This window comes from Xyrauchen texanus, chromosome 32 (assembly GCF_025860055.1).
Source record: "Xyrauchen texanus isolate HMW12.3.18 chromosome 32, RBS_HiC_50CHRs, whole genome shotgun sequence".
Lineage (NCBI taxonomy): Eukaryota > Metazoa > Chordata > Actinopteri > Cypriniformes > Catostomidae > Xyrauchen > Xyrauchen texanus.
In genome coordinates this window covers 40368738-40390694 of record NC_068307.1, presented here as the reverse complement: position 1 = coordinate 40390694, position 21957 = coordinate 40368738, and the positions used below count along the sequence as shown (strand labels likewise).

Genomic DNA, 21957 nt, shown 5'->3' with positions numbered 1-21957 from the left:
TTTCATCGAGATCAGTTGATGTATGCAAAAGTTATAACACACTTCCTTGCTTTTATGCTTCCTTTGTGTGCTTTTTGGAGCTTCAAAGTTCATTTGCAATGTGTTCCACATTCAAACCAAAATATCTGACTTTCTGTTGGTCTGTTTGTTCACTTGAGACATAAGAGGGTGATTGAAAAGCATTTTGAAAGTGACACACTTCCTTCTGCCAGTTGGTGGCGCTATAACTTTGACTCACAATAGTCACATCCATGTGATACACTACTGAAGTTTCATCGAGATCAGTTAATGTATGCAGAAGTTATAACACACTTCCTTGCTATTTGCTCCCTTTATATGCTACCTTTATGGGTTTTTTGGAGCTTCAAAGTTTCCTTTGCAATGTGTTCCACATACAAACAAAAATATCTGACTTTCTGTTGGTCTGAGCTAATGACTGTAAATTAGAAAGTTGTCCGGCTCGATGAGAACAATATAATTCCTGAGTTTTGTGACTCTAGGTCGAAGTATAAAACCAATACCCCACTTTTGTCAACAGGTGGCGCTACTGAGCCCCTGCACCACGCATCAAAAAGAATGTTCAACTTTGAAGCGCTGCCACGACCACAGTATTTAAGATATCAATAATCCTTTCACACGTCTACATCTGTCTTGTGTTTACATTATACACATAAAGTTTTAAGTAAATCGGGTAAAAATAAGAGTGTGATTTCAAAGCATTTTGAAAGTGACACACTTCCTTCTGCCAGTTGGTGGCGCTATAACTTTGACTCACAATAGTCACATCCATGCGATCGGCCTCTTCCAGCGATCACACTGCTGCGGTTTCATCGAGATCAATTAATGTATGCAGAAGTTATAACACATTTCCTGTTTCACTTTTCGCGCCATAATTTTGTTTCCTCGCCACGGCCAAACCGTTCGAGATATCAAAAATCCGCTGTCAATTTTTCATCCTCAATGTCTTGACTTCATGCTGACCGAGTTTCGTGGCGATTGGTGGAATTCTCTAGTGAGTATTTCACATTCCATTGCATGTGTTTTCCAAAGAACCCTAAATAGACGATTTCCTGTTGGGCTGAGGTAAAAAGTAAAAGTATGAAGGATATATGAAACGATGAGATCTATATGTGTACCGAGTTTCATATTATTACATGCAAGCGTGTTTGATTTATGGACCAAGTTTTCGGACCCTGTTTCAGGGGGCGCTGTCGAGCCCCCCTGCCACGCCCGGGTACCAGCTTCAGCCCGGCCCTAATGGCCGCGGGTTCTGACCAGTGTGCAAAGTTTCAAGAGTTTTTGAGCACGTTAAGAGCCCCAAAAGTGCCCCAATAGTCGTAAAAAAAATAATAATAATAATAATAATAATAAATATAGCTGCAAGCAGCGATGGCGGGCCCAAGCCGGTGGCACCGCCACCCCCGTGCCTTTAGGGTCGCTGTGCACGATGGGCAATAACATAACCTCGCTTTGACTGTCGAGAAGATGTGTGCTGTAGAGCTTGCATCAGTGTGGGCTCTGCAAAAGTGCGCATCGAGGGCACATATCAACCACAAAGTATGCAAGAATATGTAACGAGGCACACGTGCCAGGTCTTGTGTGTCACACTTGTATAAGGTTCAATATAATTCGATATGGGCCAACTGATCAGAAGATAAGGAGCAGCTACTGGAGAGAGGGAAACAACACAGCAGGTAGGTGAAAACCAAGAGCTTTTTTTTACTGGTTGGAATCTTGTATTCGTTGAAGAAATTCCTAATTGCAATTTGTCTGGAGCATGTAAATCTCAATACTGTAATTTGACAACATACAATGTATGATAATGCTTACAATCAAATCTCTTTTTTGAAATTCCAGGAAGTTGGACTCATTAACTCAAACAAATCAACTCAATTGACAACAGTTGTCATATACTTTGTATGAAAATGAAATAATAAAATGAAACTTGGAAAACTCAGACTCAGATTGGTTATGACCCAATAACATTTTTAGAAACAATAAACAATGTTCTTAAAACAACATATTGCAACTTAATAACTCAAATCACTCTTTCAATTTAAAATGTAAGTCTTTTCAGCCAAATGAATCAAATGTTCAAAATCCACTGAATTGATTCAGTTAGTGTCAGTTCAGAGTCAAATGACTCGGATCAAAAGAGTTTTTGACTCTTTAGAATCGTTCAGTTCAGAATCGATGTCTCTCCGTTCAAAGCTCGAGGAAAAATATGCAAAAACAAAGTCTCGGTCCAATTTGTCCGAAAACGAAAAGGTTTCTCATACCAGTTTCGATGAGTTCAAGATCAAAGTTCAATCAAATGGTCTCCGTGGGTGGCTCGCCTTTTATATACGCTCATATGCGTTGCACGTATCCAGGATGTTGATCACAATTTCTCGGAAGAAACAAACATACAACAAAAAAAAAAACAGCCTTGCAAAAACAAAAGGCAGAACAATAATTAATCTTCCATTCAAACAATTTCATCAACAAATATCATGTATACACTTCAAACAACGCATTAACTCAATATCTTGACACTTACACACAACATTGTCACTTTTCATCGACTCGTTTGCATCTTCACATGTGATTAGCTTTAGCCCAACGTGCAAATTAACACTAGCTCACACACTATGCACAAGCGGCCTATATGAACTCTAATGTCACACTACTGATTTGCCGCTGCGTCTGCAACAGTTTCTTGTAAAATGTCAAGTCAATAAACAAAAAAACAACTCACCAAGGCAAGAATTTCACATCTTATTTTGCAAGAAGATAATTTGCGGTGCTTTTTGGCTCCGTGTATCTACATCGGTTTTTATTCTCGACTTCAGGCCAGCTCTTCAAAGTTATCACTTTCACTCAAATGTAATCTTTTGATTGCATTCAAGTTTCTTTTCCTCAATATCTACTTTTTAATGAGGAGTATCTGCTTCGATCAGACTCGCTCGCTCTCTCCCAATGTTTTTTTGACAACAGCAGTGTGGCCCGCACAGTCTCAGTGCGCTGCTACCATTGGCTCATTGGAGTGTCAGTCAATGCAGCACGATCCATAAGTGGATGAAACACTTTCTCTTCTAAAGCACTCATTGTTCTCTCTTATTCGGCATTTTCTTAATTTTCCCATCTTTTACACATCTCTCAACTCTTCTACTGGTAGCCTGGATCATCTGGGTTACAAATATCTCAGCTCTGTTGGTCCTTTCAATGTAAGTAAATGAGAAGTGGTGTGAAACAGATCAATAATTAAGTCATTTTTTTACTATAAATCTCTACTTTCACTTTCACAAGCGCTCTTCTCTCTTAAGAGTTCCGTTTCAGTTGTTTTTTTTTTTTTTTTGGTGATTTACTTAAGCATATCACCCCTCCTGAGCAGGGTGGACAATTTATAGTAAAAAATATAAAAATACTATATATACTACATACAATATATACTATTTATCTTTTTCACACCCACACCTATAATATCCCTTCTGAAAGTATGGATTAAACCACTGGAGTGTTATGGGTTACTGTTATGTTGCATTTATGTGATTTTTGGAGCTTCAAAGTTCCAACAGACAAATTCCCTCCCCTCCCCACACACACACACACAAAAAAAATGGCAGGCCATTCTGTCTGTCAGAGAGAGAGACACAGAGAGAAAAAACACAGAATGGGAGGGGTCACTCTGTCTGTCAGGAATTCCAAGAAATCCACATTCAAACCACAATATCTGACTTTCTGTTGGTCGGAGCTAATGACTGTATATTAGAAAGTTGTTCGGCTTGACGAGAACAATATACACGCCGAATTTTGTAACTGTAGATAGAACTAACTAAGTTATAATACACTTCATGTGTCCATTTTTAGTCCTAAATCAATTTCCACGCCACGGCCAAACCGTTCGAGATATCAAAAATCCGTCCGGAATGTAGCATCCTCAATGTCTTGACTTCATGCCGACCGAGTTTGGTGGCGATTGGATTCATTCTCTAGGAGAAATATATATAATTCCAGAGCATGTGTTTCCAAACAACCCATAATAGCCGACTTCCTGTTGGGCTGGCGTAAAACTTAGAGCACGGCCCGATGTGATCTACAAGTGTACCGAGTTTCATATTATTACATGCAAGCATGTTTGATATACGGACAAGTGTTTGAATCCCATTCCAGGGTGCGCTGTCGAGCCCCCCTGCCACGCCCGGGTACCATCTTCGGCCCGGCCCTGATGGCCGCGGGTTCCGACCCGTGTGCAAAGTTTCAAGAGTTTTTGAGCACATTAAGGGCCCCAAAACCTTGAAAAACAAAAATAAAAGCATTTCACTCATCAGCAAAATCAGCCCCCTCCCCCAGACACAGAGAGACGTAGGGTCAGTGGGAGAGGCAGAGAAAATTCTCCAAAAATCCACATTCAAACCAAAATATCTGACTTTCTGTTGGTCTGAGCTAATGACTGTAAATTAGAAAGTTGTCCGGCTCGATGAGAACAATATAATTACTGAGTTTTGTGACTGTGGGTTAAAGTATAAAACCAACCCCTCACTTTTGTCAAAAGGTGGCGCTACTGAGCCCCTGCACCACGCCCGTTTCTGAAACTTTGCACATGTCTACTGGCTAATAAATGTGATGTGTCTGTCGAGTTTCATGCAATTTCAAGTATGCTAAGAGTCTAAAAATCATCAAAAAGAATATTCGAGTTTGAAGCATTGCCGCTGCAACAGTATCCAAGATATCAATAATCCTTTCACATGTCTACATCTGCCGTGTGTTTACATTACACACCAAAAGTTTTAAGTACATCGGGTAAAAATAAGAGGGTGATTTCAAAGCATTTTGAAAGTGACACACTTCCTTCTGCCAGTTGGTGGCGCTATAACTTTGACTCACAATAGTCACATCCATGCGATCGGGCTCTTACAGCGAACAAACTGCTGAAGTTTCATCGAGATCAATTAATGTATGCAGAAGTTATAACACACTTCCTGTTTCTCTTTTCACGCCATCATTTCGTTTCCTCGCCACGGCCAAACTGTTCGAGATATCAAAAATCCGCCGGCAATTTTTCATCCTCAATGTCTTGACTTCATGCTGACCGAGTTTCGTGGCGATTGGTGGAATTCTCTAGGAGGAGTATTTCAAATTCCATTGCATGCCTTTTCCAAACAACCCTAAATAGACGATTTCCTGTTGGGCTGAGGTAAAAAGTAAAAGTATGAAGGATATATGAAACGATGAGATCTATATGTGTACCAAGTTTCATATTATTACATGCAAGCGTGTTTGATTTATGGACCAAGTTTTCGGACCCCGTTCCAGGGGGCGCCGTCGAGCCCCCCTGCCACGCCCCGGTACCAGCTTCAGCCTGGCCCTAATGGCCGCGGGTTCTGACCCGTGTGCAAAGGTTCAAGAGTTTTCGAGCACGTTAAGAGCCCCAAAAGTGCCCCAATAGTCGTAAAAAAAATAATAATCATAGTCATCCTAACGAAAACAACAGGGCCTTGCCTTTTCAAGGCTTGGGCCCTAATTAAAGCTGCGAGCAGCGATGACGGGCCCAAGCCGGTGGCACCGCCACCCCCGTGCCTTTAGGGTTGCTGTGCACGATGGGCAATAACGTAACCTCGCTTTGACTGTCGAGAAGAAGATGTGTGCTGTAGAGCTCCAACGAACATTCGCAACGACAGCTCTCGACCTAGTTAGAAGCATTTCTTGTTTGCATGACATGTGGACTTAATAAATCCTTATCTTGAGCCAAGTAAACAAGCTGACATTCAGTACAACCTGTGTCTTTTGTTTAGAACACATACAAATGTTATTTATGTACCGTTTTTGTACGGTAAATAAATAAATAAAGCACCGTTTTTGAAGACTGCGCATGTGCGAACGTGCTCTACTATGTAAGAACGAGCCGATTATTGAATCTGGAAATGGGTGGGGCCTGTAACACCTTTAGGAACCAAACGTGCAACACTCATAAATACCGGTTGTAAATCACATTCCCTCACTCGTCTTTGAGATGGCTTCACGTGTTTGGATCGTCGGCAGTTCCATCATCCGCACACTGCATACTCGCTTCTGTGAGCAGCGCCTGGACGGAAACCTCGGTCTTCAGTGTGAGATCACCTGGGACGGCAGAGGAGGCAGACTCTGGGAGCAGCTGTTTCCAGCTCTGCGCTCTCTCAGGGCCAAAGCTACAGCTCCAGATATTCTCATTATTCACCTGGGAGGGAACAGTTTGTGTCGGGTGGGCGCAACCGCCTCGATTTTCTTCGGGAAATAAAGAGTGACCTGACCGAAGTCTTACAAATGTTTCCCAGAACCAGGCTGGTGTTTTCTGGCATTTTACCCCGTCTAAATTGGAGAGGACAGACTGGCAGGACTGGCTATGGCATTGAACGAAGCCGCGGTGGATCAACGGCGCCATGTCTGGCTTCTTGGCAGAGAGGCAGATGCGCTGCATTCACCACAGAAACATCGGCTTGTTCCATCTGTGCAGAGACGGAGTCCACCTGAGACCAGAGGGAAACCAGCTTCTGCCGAGCAACCTCCGAGAAGCTATGCAGGTGGAACTCAGAAGATGAAGCAACAAATGTCCTTTTAAGGGCAGCAACAATGGCTCTTTTAAGAGCCACATTCACTCATTCAAATAAAAAGCATTTTCCAAGTGTGTGAAATTCGTTGTTCCTCACCTTACTTGATGTCAGGTTTCAGATGACTTGTTTTTAAATAAAAATGTCGATTCCTCTTATCCATTCCTTTGTAAGCATTTCAATATAACTTTCAAACCATTTAAGAATCGATGCGCTGTTTTCTGTGCTGACCACAATCCAAAACGTGCCATAAAGCAGCGGTGCTCAAACTTTTTTGTTTTGGTTTATTTATATAAAGACACAGAGAATATTACTTGCCTTACCGGATTAGAATTATAAAAAAAATAACTAGGGAATCACTAAAACGAGAGAATTATTCTTATTTGATGATACTCTCAAAACATTCCACAACAAATCCTTGAAATTGAATGATATTCAGAACAGAACACCGAATAAAAAAAACGCTCTCTTTACAATCAAAATGTTTTTACATTTGCGATGTATTTGGATGCTAAACTATTCTTTATTATAGGCTTTGTACTTTACTCACGCTCCAATACCGACGTAGAAAATCATCCGCTTTACATGCTAAAAATATGCTTGGAAACATCACAGTGGAGCGGTGCTTACTGTGAATGATACTGAATTGTACTACTGACTATTTAAACTAGGGCTGGGCGATATGGCAAAATATATTATCACGATATTTTTTCCATATTGATCGATATCGATATTTGTTACGATATATAATTTAATAATGCTGCCCGTTTGAAAAGTATACTGATAATGATGCCTGAAGAAACTAGAAGGTTCAATAGTTGAACTATATAGTTTATTAACATAAATAAATAACAATGCAAACATTTAACTGTGCAAACATGGATTGGTTGAGAATATATTTTGTTATAAAAGAATATTGATAAACTTTAAATCTAAATGTTAACATTTTACTTTTAGCAAACATGCTTTATCTGCCTTGACAAAACAATGCAAGTTAGCTTGCCTTGTAACTGATTATAAAATATCAAACTAAAAGCTGTGACTACAGTACTATCACATCAAATTTCTTTGGCAGGGCAGCAAACATTTCAAAATGTTTGCAGAGGTACAACCAAGACAACAAATGTAAACAAGTGAACCACAAAGTCCCTGGCAGATTTAAGTACTTAACTGTCAGATAAATAAAATATTAATTGTGTACTGGTTTTAAATATCTCAAATGTTTTAGAGGTAGCAATCTGAGTAAAAAGTGCAAAATGTAAACATTGTAAAGCAGTCAGTATGCTACACCTTTCAGGTAGTGCTCATGTAACCCTAATTACCCTATTATAGGTTTTTTGCCAGAAAGACTAGTCTGCAAAACTTTTGGACGGAGTAACATTAACATGGGCCCGCATTTTCATACTCTCGGTGTGGTCGCTGGGATGGTACCTTTTCAGGTGACCGAAAAGGTTTTATTTGTGTTTCCGTCTTGGTTATCACCGACCGACGGCATATTTCGCAGACCGTCTTTATTTGCGCGTCGTCGCTTTTCAGATATCCAAACCACTTCCATATAATTGACGTCTTGTTACCTTTTTTGTCAACAATTTCCTCAGCTTTGGAAGATAGTTCGAGTTCAGTCGTTTCCACTCATTTTTTCTTTACACTCACTTTCTTCACTGCCGGTAGCTCAAACAGTGCTCTGCTAGCAAATGCGGCGTGTACTTAGACGCACAAGCCAAAATCTGCGTTCTGACTGGCTGTTGTCCGTTTATTTCTGCTTTGTAATAGGCTGTTAGGTCTATCCATATCGAGTAAACATGTCAAAAGTTTATCATCGTAGTCTAAATAAATATTATCGCGATGCCATATCGAGATCGTTTTATCGCCCAGCCCTAATTTAAACAGAGTAATTTTTATATGTTAGGTTTACTATTTTATTATTATATTTTATTGCGGATATAATGAACAGGCTGCGATGTCAAGATTGCAATGATGGAGTGTGTGTGTGTGTGTGTGTATTTGTAACCTTAAGTAATCATGGTTTATTTATTAATTTATTTATTCATTTGTTCTTTTATTTATTTATTATTTAACATGCATGTGTGCATTATTAAAAGTACCATTGCAGCAACGAGAACGGGTCTGAGCCAAATTATGTTAAAGACGTGTTCTGGTGACTGGCGTGTTTTAAACCAATCAGATAAGAGTAAATCGAGAGTTAGCGATTAGCTCATCTGATTGGCTACATGAAGAAGGTGGACCCGCCCTCCACTTCGCGCTCCCGTTGGAACTACGTCATTTCAACAACAAATGGTAGATTTATCAGAAAATTAATCAGAAAGAAAATCAATCGCAAAGATCGCAAAACAATAATTATAAAAGTGGTTGTTTGCTGCCATTTTTTTTGTTTTCTTAAAAATGTAAAACACAAGCATATATGTTTTATCACAGGTTTACAATAAAAATAAGAGTGTGATTTCAAAGCAATTTGAAATTTGATCATCATTCTCGGACGTTTTGATACGTTCGGATCGATCAACCCATCCCTACTTTCTTTAGACATATGTTTCATGTGTTGGTTTTAATAAAGACTCGGAGTACTCATAAAACTCACAGAACGAAATATGCGTCACACTTCACTGCGTTCTCAACAACATGTACAAGTCTTCTTCATACGTTAAAACAACGAGAATACAGAAAATAGGCTTAGAACTCCACCTAGTGGTTATATTATAGAATTAAAGGAGAAATTACAGGAGACAGCTTTATAACTGAAATGGCTTTAACTGAAATAGACTAAAGTTTAATATAACTATTCTGATAAGTGTATATTTCCAACATCATGTTTGTGTTATCAGTTTCTGTAAGTTTTTGTGGCGTGTTTCAGAAAGATAATGGCTTAGACAGAGCAATAGTTTATTTTCATCTTAACCGGACATTGAAGTTGATCACTGCAATAATTCATAATTCAATATATTGATACCCGATTTCTTTATCAACTGTTTGTTCAATTGAGACATAAGGGGTGATTTCAAAGCATTTTGAAAGTGACACACTTCCTTCTGCCAGTTGGTGGCGCTATAACTTTGACTCACAGTAGTCACATCCATGTGACACACTGCTGAAGTTTCATCGAGATCAGTTAATATATGCAAAAGTTATAACACACTTCCTTGCTTTTATGCTTCCTTTGTGTGCTTTTTGGAGCTTCAAAGTTCATTTGCAATGTGTTCCACATTCAAACCAAAATATCTGACTCTAGGTCAAAGTATGAAACCAATACCCCACTTTTGTCTGAAGGTGGCGCTACTGAGCCCCTGCACCAGGCATCAAAAAGAAAATTCAAGTTTGAGGAGCTGCCACAACAACAGTATTTAAGATATCAATAATCCTTTCACACGTCTACATCTGCCGGGTGTTTACATTGTACACATAAAGTTTGAAGTAAATCGTGTAACAATAAGTGGGTGATTTTAAAGTATTTTGAAAGTGACACACTTCCTTCTGCCAGTTGGTGGCGCTATAACTTTGACTCACAATAGTCACATCCATGCGATCGGCCTCTTACAGCGAACACACCGCTGAAGTTTCATCGAGATCAATTAATGTATGCAGAAGTTATAACACTCTGACTGTTTCTCATTTCTCGCCATCATTTCGTTTCCTCGCCACGGCCAAACCGTTAGAGATATCAAGAATCTGCCGGCAATTTTTCATGCTCAATGTCTTGACATCATGCTGACCGAGTTTGGTGGCGATTGGTGGAATTCTCTGGGAGGAGTATTCCAAATTCCATTGCGTGCGTTTTTCAAACAACCCTAAATAGACGGTTTCCTGTTGGTCTGGGGTAAAAAGTAAAAGTATGAAGGATATATGAAACGATGAGATCTATATGTGTACCAAGTTTCATATTATTACATGCAAGCGTGTTTGATTTATGGACCACGTTTTCAGACCATGTTCCAGGGGGCGCTGTCGAGCCCCCCTGCCACACCCGGGTACCAGCTTCAGCCCGGCCCTAATGGCCGCGGGTTCTGACCCGTGTGCAAAGTTTCAAGAGTTTTTGAGCACGTTAAGAGCCCCAAAAGTGCCCCAATAGTCGTAAAAAAAAAAATAATAATAATAATAATAATAATTCTAACTTGAAAACAATAGGGCCTTGCCTTTTCAAGGCTTGGGCCCTAATAATAATAATAATAATAATAATAATAATAATAATAATAATAATAATCCTACTTGAAAACAATAGGGTCCTACGCACTTTGTGCTTGGGCCCTAATAATAATAATAATAATTAAAGCTGCGAGCAGCGATGGCGAGCCCAAGCCGGTGGCACCGCCACCCTGGGCCTTTAGGGTCGCCCAGCGCACGACGGGCAATAACGTAAGCTCGCTCGACCGTCGAGAAGATGTGTGCAAATTCCAAAAATCCACATTCAAACCAAAATATCTGACTTTCTGTTGGTCTGTTTGTTCACTTGAGACATAAGGGGTGATTTAAAAGCATTTTGAAAGTGACACACTTCCTTCTGCCAGTTGGTGGCGCTATAACTGACTCACAATAGCAACATCCATGCGATCGGCCTCTTACAGCGAACACACTGCTGAAGTTTACGTCGAGATCAATTAATGTATGCAGAAGTTATAACAGACTTCCTGTTTCTCTTACTGCCTTCTGCCAGTTATTATAGGCTTTGTACTTTACTCACGCTGCAATACCGGCGTAGAAAATCATCCTCTTTACATGCGTAAAAATATGCTTGGAAACATCACAGTGGGCGGTGCTTACTGTGAATGATACTGAATTGTACTACTGACTATTTAAACAGAGTAATTTTTATATGGTAGGTTTACTATTTTATTATTATATTTTATTGCGGCTATAATGAACAGGCTGCAATGTCAAGATTGCAATGATGGAGTGTGTGTGTGTGTGTGTGTGTGTGTGTATTTGTAACCTTAAAGGGGTCATATAATGCCATTTTTGTACAAGTTAATATGAATCTTTAGGGTACAAATGAAAACTTTGTAATATACTTTTATTAAAAATTCTCATTAGTATTTTAAGAAAACACTAATTTTAACTGCTGAAAAACAGCTCCGTTTTCAGCACGCCGTTTCAGTGCATATGACTTTAAATGATAATGAGGTTTGGTCACCCGCCCCTCCCTCCGTTCTGGGGGAATTCTAGTCTTGAATCATATGCATTTGCAAGATGTAAACAGTATTTTGCCAGTATTGTGTTACCATTCATCTTCATGCAGTTATAACTGTTTTTTTTACATTACTTCTTAATCAGTAACATACAAGTAAACCAGGTGTAACTTAGTGTTACCATGTTAACTGTAACACCTGCGTACACAGTTTTTAATAACACAATAACCATAGCGCGTTGTTCATTATAAGCGTGTGATTATGAATTATATTGAGAACGTCGTAGCGTTATGGAAAACATGCCGTAATGTACCCTGAGTGTAAACATTAGCCACATGCAGTTTAGCGTTGTTTTGGTTGAACTCACCTCTGTGTGCTGCTTTACCTGCAGTTGAGCGTTGTTAAACTCACCGATGAATGGTGTTGTACCCACAATGAGCGTTGTTAAACTCACCGATGAATGCGGTTGCCTATGAGCAGCTAAACCTTTGCTGAGAGGGCACTTTGATATCAGATTGTGAGGGTTTTAAAAATAAAAAAAACTGTTGGAGGGCCAGATAAAGATGATCTGGGGGCCACCATTATACTAGCCCTGCCATAGATCATTCATTGTAGCCTATTCCTTTTTATTTTTATTTATTGCAGTCTCGACCCATTCAGCAGCAGGCGAAAAGCGTACGTGCAGGTCCAGCTGTTTCGTTTTGGTGGTGCGATCAAGACTTTCGTCGAACATCAGCACGAACGGTCCCGTGATTTTGGAAATTAGTCATCATCCGCTATTCCAAAGCGCGTAATGGCTGATGGCTGTAGTTTGCTGGAGACCCTTGACAGCAGTTAGATATTTTTCACTTTTTGAATGAGACTCCAGCCCGTACACCCAACATTCCCAATTTAATAGCTTTCTTGCATAAGCAGTAGGCTTCAAATGCGTTATTTGCAACTGGCTTTAACCAAGCACGAAATTCAGATTTTTCAAGCCAAGTATCGCTAAACTTGCACTTCCTCATAGCTGAATAAAATCCGTTTAACGTCTTTCTGTTGTATCCGAGAGACTCGCGCCAATAACACGAAAGCTCAAAGCTGGCTGTTGCATGTTGGTCTATTTTGTAGTCATAATACAGCGAATTATATTTGGACTAGCGAAATAAGAAACTACAACAGCACGGAGTAAAAAAGAAACATTCCAAAGCTGCAGGGAGCATTTAAATGAGATTTACATGGACGTAGGAAAATTAAGACCTGTTAAAAATTATTTAAGACCTAGAACACAATACTTCAGCAAATTTAAGACTTTTAAGGCCTTAAATTGTGATTTTGAAATTTTAGACTTTTTAAGACCCCGTGGAAACCCTGTTTTTTTTTTTTTTTTTTTTTTTGTAGAGTATTTTTTTATTGTATCACCAAAGCAATGACGCTCACGACTCCCGTTGAAGTATCCAGCATCTCTAAGGTCTGCAAATAACTCCATCCAGAACTGAGACCTATATACATTTTGAAGAGTCCTCAAGCTGATGCTTACACCGTGTACAGCGTCACGAGTGGCCCTCGTTAAAATATTGAGCACTAATGATGCAGTATGTCTTGTTTTTCCGTCTGGTCAGCGTCTTTTAAAATCTCCAAACACCGTTCTCAACAGTCAACACGTACAAGTGTTCTTCTTACGTTAAAACAACGAGAATACAGAAAATGTGCTTAGACCTCCATCTAGTGGTTATATTATAGAATTAAAGGAGAAATTACATATGAGACAGCTTTATAACTGAAATAGACAAGTTTAATATAACTATTCTGATAAGTGTATATTTCCAACGTCATGTTTGTGTTATCCGTTTCTGTAAGTTTTTGTGGCGTGTTTCAGAAAGATAATCGCTTAGACAGAGTAATAGTTTATTTTCATCTTAACCGGACATCACAGTTGATCAGTGAAATAATTAATAATTCAATATATTGATACCGATTTCTTTATCAACTGTTTGTTCAATTGAGACATAAGGGGTGATTTCAAAGCATTTTGAAAGTGACACACTTCCTTCTGCCAGTTGGTGGCGCTATAACTTTGACTCACAATAGTCACATCCACGCGACCGGCCTCTTCAAGTGAAGAAACTGCTTAAGTTTCATCGAGATCAAGTAATGTATGCAGAACTTATAACACACTTCCTTGCTGTTTAAGCTTCATTTATGTGCTTTTTGAGCTTCAAAGTTCTTGTGCAATGTGTTCCACATTCAAACCAAAATATCTGACTCTAGGTCAAAGTATGAAACCAATACCCCACTTTTGTCTGAAGGTGGCGCTACTGAGCCCCTGCACCAGGCATCAAAAAGAAAATTCAAGTTTGAAGAGCTGCCGCGACAGCAGTATTTAAGATATCAATAATTCTTTCACACGTCTACATCTGCCGGTGTTTACATTATACACCTAAAGTTTGAAGTAAATCGTGTAACAATAAGTGGGTGATTTTAAAGCATTTTGAAAGTGACACACTTCCTTCTGCCAGTTGGTGGCGCTATAACTTTGACTCACAATAGTCACATCCATGCGATCGGCCTCTTACAGCGAACACACCGCTGAAGTTTCATCGAGATCAATTAATGTATGCAGAAGTTATAACACTCTGACTGTTTCTCATTTCTCGCCATCATTTCGTTTCCTCGCCACGGCCAAACCGTTGGAGATATCAAAAATCTGCCGGCAATTTTTCATGGTCAATGTCTTGACATCATGCTGACCGAGTTTGGTGGCGATTGGTGGAGTTCTCTGGGAGGAGTATTCCAAATTCCATTGCGTGCGTTTTCAAACAACCCTAAATAGACGGTTTCCTGTTGGTCTGGGGTAAAAAGTAAAAGTATGAAGGATATATGAAATGATGAGATCTATATGTGTACCGAGTTTCATATTATTACATGCAAGCGTGTTTGAGTTATAGACCAAGTTTTCGGCCCCTGTTCCAGGGGCGCTGTCAAGCCCCTGCCACGCCCGGGTACCAGCTTCAGGCCGGCCCTAATGACCGCAGGTTCTGACCCGTGTGCAAAGTTTCAAGAGTTTTTGAGCATGTTAAGAGCCCCAAAAGTGCCCGTGAAGTCGTAAAAAAAAAAAAAATAATAATAATAATAATAATAATAATAATAATAATAATAATCCTAACTTGAAAACAATAGGGTCCTACGCACTTTGTGCTTGGGCCCTAATAATCCTAACGAAAACAATAGGGTCCTACGCACTTTGTGCTTGGGCCCTAATAATCCTAACGAAAACAATAGGGTCCTACGCACTTTGTGCTTGGGCCCTAATTAAAGCTGCGAGCAGCGATGACGAGCCCAAGCGGTGGCACCGCCGCCCGTGCCTTTAGGGTTGCTGTGCACGATGGGCAATAACGTAACCTCGCTTTGACTGTCGAGAAGAAGATGTGTGCTGTAGAGCTCCAACGAACATTCATAGCGACAGCTCTCGACCTAGTTAGAAGCATTTCTTGTTTGCATGACATGTGGACTTAATAAATCCTTATCTTGAGCCAAATACACAAGCTGACATTCAGTACAACCTGTGTCTTTTGTTTAGAACACATACAAATGTTATTTATGTACCGTTTTTGTACGGTACATAAATAAATAAAGCACCGTTTTTGAAGACTGCGCATGTCGTGAGCGTGCTCTACTATGTAAGAACGAGCCGATTATTGAATCTGGAAATGGGTGGGGCCTGTAACACCTTTAGGAACCAAACGTGCAACACTCATAAATACCGGTTGTAAATCACATTCCCTCACTCGTCTTTGAGATGGCTTCACGTGTTTGGATCGTCGGCAGTTCCATCATCCGCACACTGCATACTCGCTTCTGTGAGCAGCACCTGGACGGAAACCTCGGTCTTCAGTGTGAGATCACCTGGGACGGCAGAGGAGGCAGACTCTGGGAGCAGCTGTTTCCAGCTCTGCGCTCTCTCAGGGCCAAAGCTCCAGCTCCAGATATTCTCATTATTCACCTGGGAGGGAACAGTTTGTGTCGGGTGGGCCGCAACCGCCTCGATTTTCTTCGGAAATAAAGAGTGACCTGACCGAAGTCTTACAAATGTTTCCCAGAACCAGGCTGGTGTTTTCTGGCATTTTACCCCGTCTAAATTGGAGAGGACAGACTGGCAGGACTGGCTATGGCATTGAACGAAGCCGGCGGTGGATCAACGGCGCCATGTCTGGCTTCTTGGCAGAGAGGCAGATGCGCTGCATTCACCACAGAAACATCGGCTTGTTCCATCTGTGCAGAGACGGAGTCCACCTGAGACCAGAGGGAAACCAGCTTCTGCCGAGCAACCTCCGAGAAGCTCTGCAGGTGGAACTCAGAAGATGAAGCAACAAATGTCCTTTTAAGGGCAGCAACAATGGCTCTTTTAAGAGCCACATTCACTCATTCAAATAAAAAGCATTTTCCAAGTGTGTGAAATTCGTTGTTCCTCACCTTACTTGATGTCAGGTTTCAGATGACTTGTTTTTAAATAAAAATGTCGATTCCTCTTATCCATTCCTTTGTAAGCATTTCAATATAACTTTCAAACCATTTAAGAATCGTGCGCTGTTTTCTGTGCTGACCACAATCCAAAACGTGCCATAAAGCAGCGGTGCTCAAACTTTTTGTTTTGGTTTATTTATATAAAGACACAGAGAATATTACTTGCCTTACCTGATTAGAATTATAAAAAAAATAACTAGGGAATCACTAAAACGAGAGAATTATTCTTATTTGATGATACTCTCAAAACATTCCACAACAAATCCTTGAAATTGAATGATATTCAGAACAGAACACCGAATAAAAAAACGCTCTCTTTACAATCAAAATGTTTTTACATTTGCGATGTATTTGGATGCTAAACTATTCTTTATTATAGGCTTTGTACTTTGCTCACGCTCCAATACCGACGTAGAAAATCATCCGCTTTACATGCTAAAAAATATGCTTGGAAACATCACAGTGGAGCGGTGCTTACTGTGAATGATACTGAATTGTACTACTGACTATTTAAACTAGGGCTGGGCGATATGGCAAAATATATTATCACGATATTTTTTCCATATTGATCGATATCGATATTTGTTACGATATATAATTTAATAATGCTGCCCGTTTGAAAAGAATACTGATAATGATGCCTGAAGAAACCAGAAGGTTCAATAGTTGAACTATATAGTTTATTAACATAAATAAATAACAATGCAAACATTTAACTGTGCAAACATGGATTGGTTGAGAATATATTTTGTTATAAAAGAATATTGATAAACTTTAAATATAAATGTTAACATTTTACTTTTAGCAAACATGCTTTATCTGCCTTGACAAAACAATGCAAGTTAGCTTGCCTTGTAACTGATTATAAAATATCAAAGTAAAAGCTGTGACTACAGTACTATCACATCAAATTTCTTTGGCAGGGCAGCAAACATTTCAAAATGTTTGCAGAGGTACAACCAAGACAACAAATGTAAACAAGTGAACCACAAAGTCCCTGGCAGATTTAAGTACTTAACTGTCAGATAAATAAAATATTAATTGTGTACTGGTTTTAAATATCTCAAATGTTTTAGAGGTAGCAATCTGAGTAAAAAGTGCAAAATGTAAACATTGTAAACCAGTCACTATGCTACACCTTTTAGGTAGTGCTCATGTAACCCTAATTACCCTATTATAGGTTTTTTGCCAGAAAGACTAGTCTGCAAAACTTTTGGACGGAGTAACATTAACATGGGCCCGCATTTTCATACTCTCGGTGTGGTCGCTGGGATGGTACCTATTCAGGTGACCGAAAAGGTTTTATTTGTGTTTCCCGTCTTGGTTATCACCGACCGACGGCATATTTCGCAGACCGCCTTTATTTGCGCGTCGTCGCTTTTCAGATATCCAAACCACTTCCATATAATTGACGTCTTGTTACCTTTTTTGTCAACAATTTCCTCAGCTTTGGAAGATAGTTCGAGTTCGTCGTTTCCACTCATTTTTTCTTTACACTCACTTTCTTCACTGCCGGTAGCTCAAACAGTGCTCTGCTAGCAAATGGGCGTGTACTTAGACGCACAAGCCAAAATCTGCGTTCTGACTGGCTGTTGTCCGTTTATTTCTGCTTTGTAATAGGCTGTTAGGTCTATCCATATCGAGTAAACATGTCAAAAGTTTATCATCGTAGTCTAAATAAATATTATCGCGATGCCATATCGAGATCGTTTTATCGCCCAGCCCTAATTTAAACAGAGTAATTTTTATATGTTAGGTTTACTATTTTATTATTACATTTTATTGCGGATATAATGAACAGGCTGCGATGTCAAGATTGCAATGATGGAGTGTGTGTGTGTGTGTGTATTTGTAACCTTAAGTAATCATGGTTTATTTATTCATTTATTTATTCATTTGTTCTTTTATTTATTTATTATTTAACATGCATGTGTGCATTATTAAAAGTACCATTGCAGCAACGAGAACAGGTCTGAGCCAAATTATGTTAAAGATGTGTTCTGGTGACTGGCGTGTTTTTAAACCAATCAGATAAGAGTAAATCGAGAGTTAGCTATTAGCTCATCTGATTGGCTACATGAAGAAGGTGGACCCGCCCTCCACTTCGCACTCCCGTTGGAACTACGTCATTTCAACAACAAATGGTAGATTTATCAGAAAATTAATCAGAAAGAAAATCAATCGCAAAGATCGCAAAACAATAATTATAAAAGTGGTTGTTTGCTGCCATTATTTTTTGTTTTCTTAAAAATGTAAAACACAAGCATATATGTTTTATCACAGGTTTACAATAAAAATAAGAGTGTGATTTCAAAGTATTTTGAAATTTGATCATCATTCTCGGACGTTTTGATACGTTCGGATCGATCAGCCCATCCCTACTTTCTTTAGACATATGTTTCATGTGTTGGTTTTAATAAAGACTCGGAGTACTCATAAAACTCACAGAACGAAATATGCGTCACACTTTACTGCGTTCTCAACAACATGTACAAGTCTTCTTCATACGTTAAAACAACGAGAATACAGAAAATAGGCTTAGAACTCCACCTAGTGGTTATATTATAGAATTAAAGGAGAAATTACAGGAGACAGCTTTATAACTGAAATGGCTTTAACTGAAATAGACTAAAGTTTAATATAACTATTCTGATAAGTGTATATTTCCAACATCATGTTTGTGTTATCAGTTTCTGTAAGTTTTTGTGACGTGTTTCAGAAAGATAATGGCTTAGACAGAGCAATAGTTTATTTTCATCTTAACCAGACATTAAAGTTGATCACTGCAATAATTCATAATTCAATATATTGATACCCGATTTCTTTATCAACTGTTTGTTCAATTGAGACATAAGGGGTGATTACAAAGCATTTTGAAAGTGACACACTTCCTTCTGCCAGTTGGTGGCGCTATAACTTTGACTCACAGTAGTCACATCCATGTGACACACTGCTGAAGTTTCATCGAGATCAGTTAATATATGCAAAAGTTATAACACACTTCCTTGCTTTTATGCTTCCTTTGTGTGCTTTTTGGAGCTTCAAAGTTCATTTGCAATGTGTTCCACATTCAAACCAAAATATCTGACTCTAGGTCAAAGTATGAAACCAATACCCCACTTTTGTCTGAAGGTGGCGCTACTGAGCCCCTGCACCAGGCATCAAAAAAGAAAATTCAAGTTTGAAGAGCTGCCACAACAACAGTATTTAAGATATCAATAATCCTTTCACACGTCTACATCTGCCGGTGTTTACATTATACACATAAAGTTTGAAGTAAATCGTGTAACAATAAGTGGGTGATTTTAAAGCATTTTGAAAGTGACACACTTCCTTCTGCCAGTTGGTGGCGCTATAACTTTGACTCACAATAGTCACATCCATGCGATCGGCCTCTTACAGCGAACACACCGCTGAAGTTTCATCGAGATCAATTAATGTATGCAGAAGTTATAACACTGACTGTTTCTCGTTCTCGCCATCATTTCGTTTCTCGCCACGGCCAAACCGTTAGAGATATCAAAAATCTGCCGGCAATTTTTCATGCTCAATGTCTTGACATCATGCTGACCGAGTTTGGTGGCGATTGGTGGAATTCTCTGGGAGGAGTATTCCAAATTCCATTGCGTCGCTTTTCAAACAACCCTAAATAGAGCGGTTTCCTGTTGGTCTGGGGTAAAAAGTAGAAGTATGAAGGATATATGAAACGATGAGATCTATATGTGTACCCAGTTTCATATTATTACATGCAAGCGTGTTTGAGTTATAAACCAAGTTTTCGGACCCTGTTCCAGGGGCGCTGTCGAGCCCCCTGCCACGCCCGGTACCAGCTTCAGCCCGGCCCTAAAGACCGCGAGGTTCTGACCCGTGTGCAAAGTTTCAAGAGTTTTTGAGCATGTTAAGAGCCCCAAAAGTGCCCGTAAGTCGTAAAAAAAAAATAATAGTAATAATAATAATAATAATAATAATAATCCTAACGAAAACAATAGGGTCCTACGCACTTTGTGCTTGGGCCCTAATAATAATAATAATAATCCTAACGAAAACAATAGGGTCCTACGCACTTTGTGCTTGGGCCCTAATAATAATAATAATCCTAACGAAAACAATAGGGTCCTACGCACTTTGTGCTTGGGCCCTAATAATAATAAATATAGCTGCAAGCAGCGATGACGGGCCCAAGCCGGTGGCACCGCCACCCCCGTGCCTTTAGGGTTGCTGTGCACGATGGGCAATAACGTAACCTCGCTTTGACTGTCGAGAAGATGTGTGCTGTAGAGCTCCAACGAACATTCGCAACGAAAGCTGTCGACCTAGTTAGAAGCATTTCTTGTTTGCATGACATGTGGACTTAATAAATCCTTATCTTGAGCCAAATAAACAAGCTGACATTCAGTACAACCTGTGTCTTTTGTTTAGAATACATCCAAATGTTATTTATGTTTTTTAGTTTGTCAAGAGATTTAAAGCACCGTTTTTGAAGACTGCGCATGTGCGAACGTGCTCTACTATGTAAGAACGAGCCGATTATTGAATCTGGAAATGGGTGGGGCCTGTAACACCTTTAGGAACCAAACGTGCAACACTCATAAATAACGGTTGTAAATCACATTCCCTCACTCGTCTTTGAGATGGCTTCATGTGTTTGGATCGTCGGCAGTTCCATCATCCGCAGACTGCATACTCACTTCTGTGAGCAGCACCTGGACGGAAACCTCGGTCTTCAGTGTGAGATCACCTGGGACGGCAGAGGAGGCAGACTCTGGGAGCAGCTGTTTCCAGCTCTGCGCTCTCTCAGGGCCAAAGCTACAGCTCCAGATATTCTCATTATTCACCTGGGAGGGAACAGTTTGTGTCGGGTGGGCCGCAACCGCCTCGATTTTCTTCGGGAAATAAAGAGTGACCTGACGAAGTCTTACAAATGTTTCCCAGAACCAGGCTGGTGTTTTCTGGCATTTTACCCCATCTAAACTGGAGAGGACAGACTGGCAGGACTGGCTATGGCATTGAACGAAGCCGGCGGTGGATCAACGGCGCCATGTCTGGCTTCTTGGCAGAGAGGCAAATGCGCTGCATTCACCACAGAAACATTGGCTTGTTCCATCTGTGCAGAGACGGAGTCCACCTGAGACCAGAGGAAAACCAGCTTCTGCCGAGCAACCTCCGAGAAGCTCTGCAGGTGGAACTCAGAAGATGAAGCAGCAAATGTCCTTTTAAAGGGGTCATGACATGGTTTTTTTTATTGTATTATTATGTTCCCTTAGGTGCAATTATAGTATTAATATATTTTTTTTTAAGAAAAACTTTTAAAATCTAGTGATTTATGACCTTTTCCCACCCTGTTTCTCATCCTCTGATTCAAACAGTCTGTTTTGGGGGCGTTTTCCATTTAAGACTTCAGTGTTAACGCCCACTGTTATGATTGGCTAACGTCAGTGCCTATGTATCAATTATTGACGCCCCAGCCAGAACAATATGCAAGTAAACTAAGTAAAAACACTGTGATTATTCATAATGAATGAAATTGCGCTTTAAAAAGTAGTTTAAAGTTTAAAATAGATTACTTACAGTTTGCGTCGTCGTTGTTCCCAGAATAGTCGGCACGGACTTATCTTTGAGCAACAGTTTTCTGGCAAAGCCAGCATCATATTGAGATTTGTTCTCAAAACAGTCATCCTTAAAATGTACAGAACAAACGCTTAAGTTAACACTGCCGTGACTGGGTCAGTCCGCAAAAAATAAACTGCATC

The 21957-nt window shown here is 39.8% G+C and overlaps 1 long non-coding RNA gene across 1 annotated transcript; it reads right to left on the bottom strand.

The window, feature by feature from the left end:
- Positions 1-5920: 5920 nt before the first annotated feature.
- On the bottom strand, positions 5921-21114 carry LOC127625963 (uncharacterized). The gene is made up of 3 exons (XR_007968389.1): positions 21043-21114; positions 15590-15686; positions 5921-6099 (listed from the first exon to the last, which is right to left on the bottom strand). It is a non-coding gene; the product is annotated as an uncharacterized LOC127625963 (long non-coding RNA).
- Positions 21115-21957: the final 843 nt, after the last annotated feature.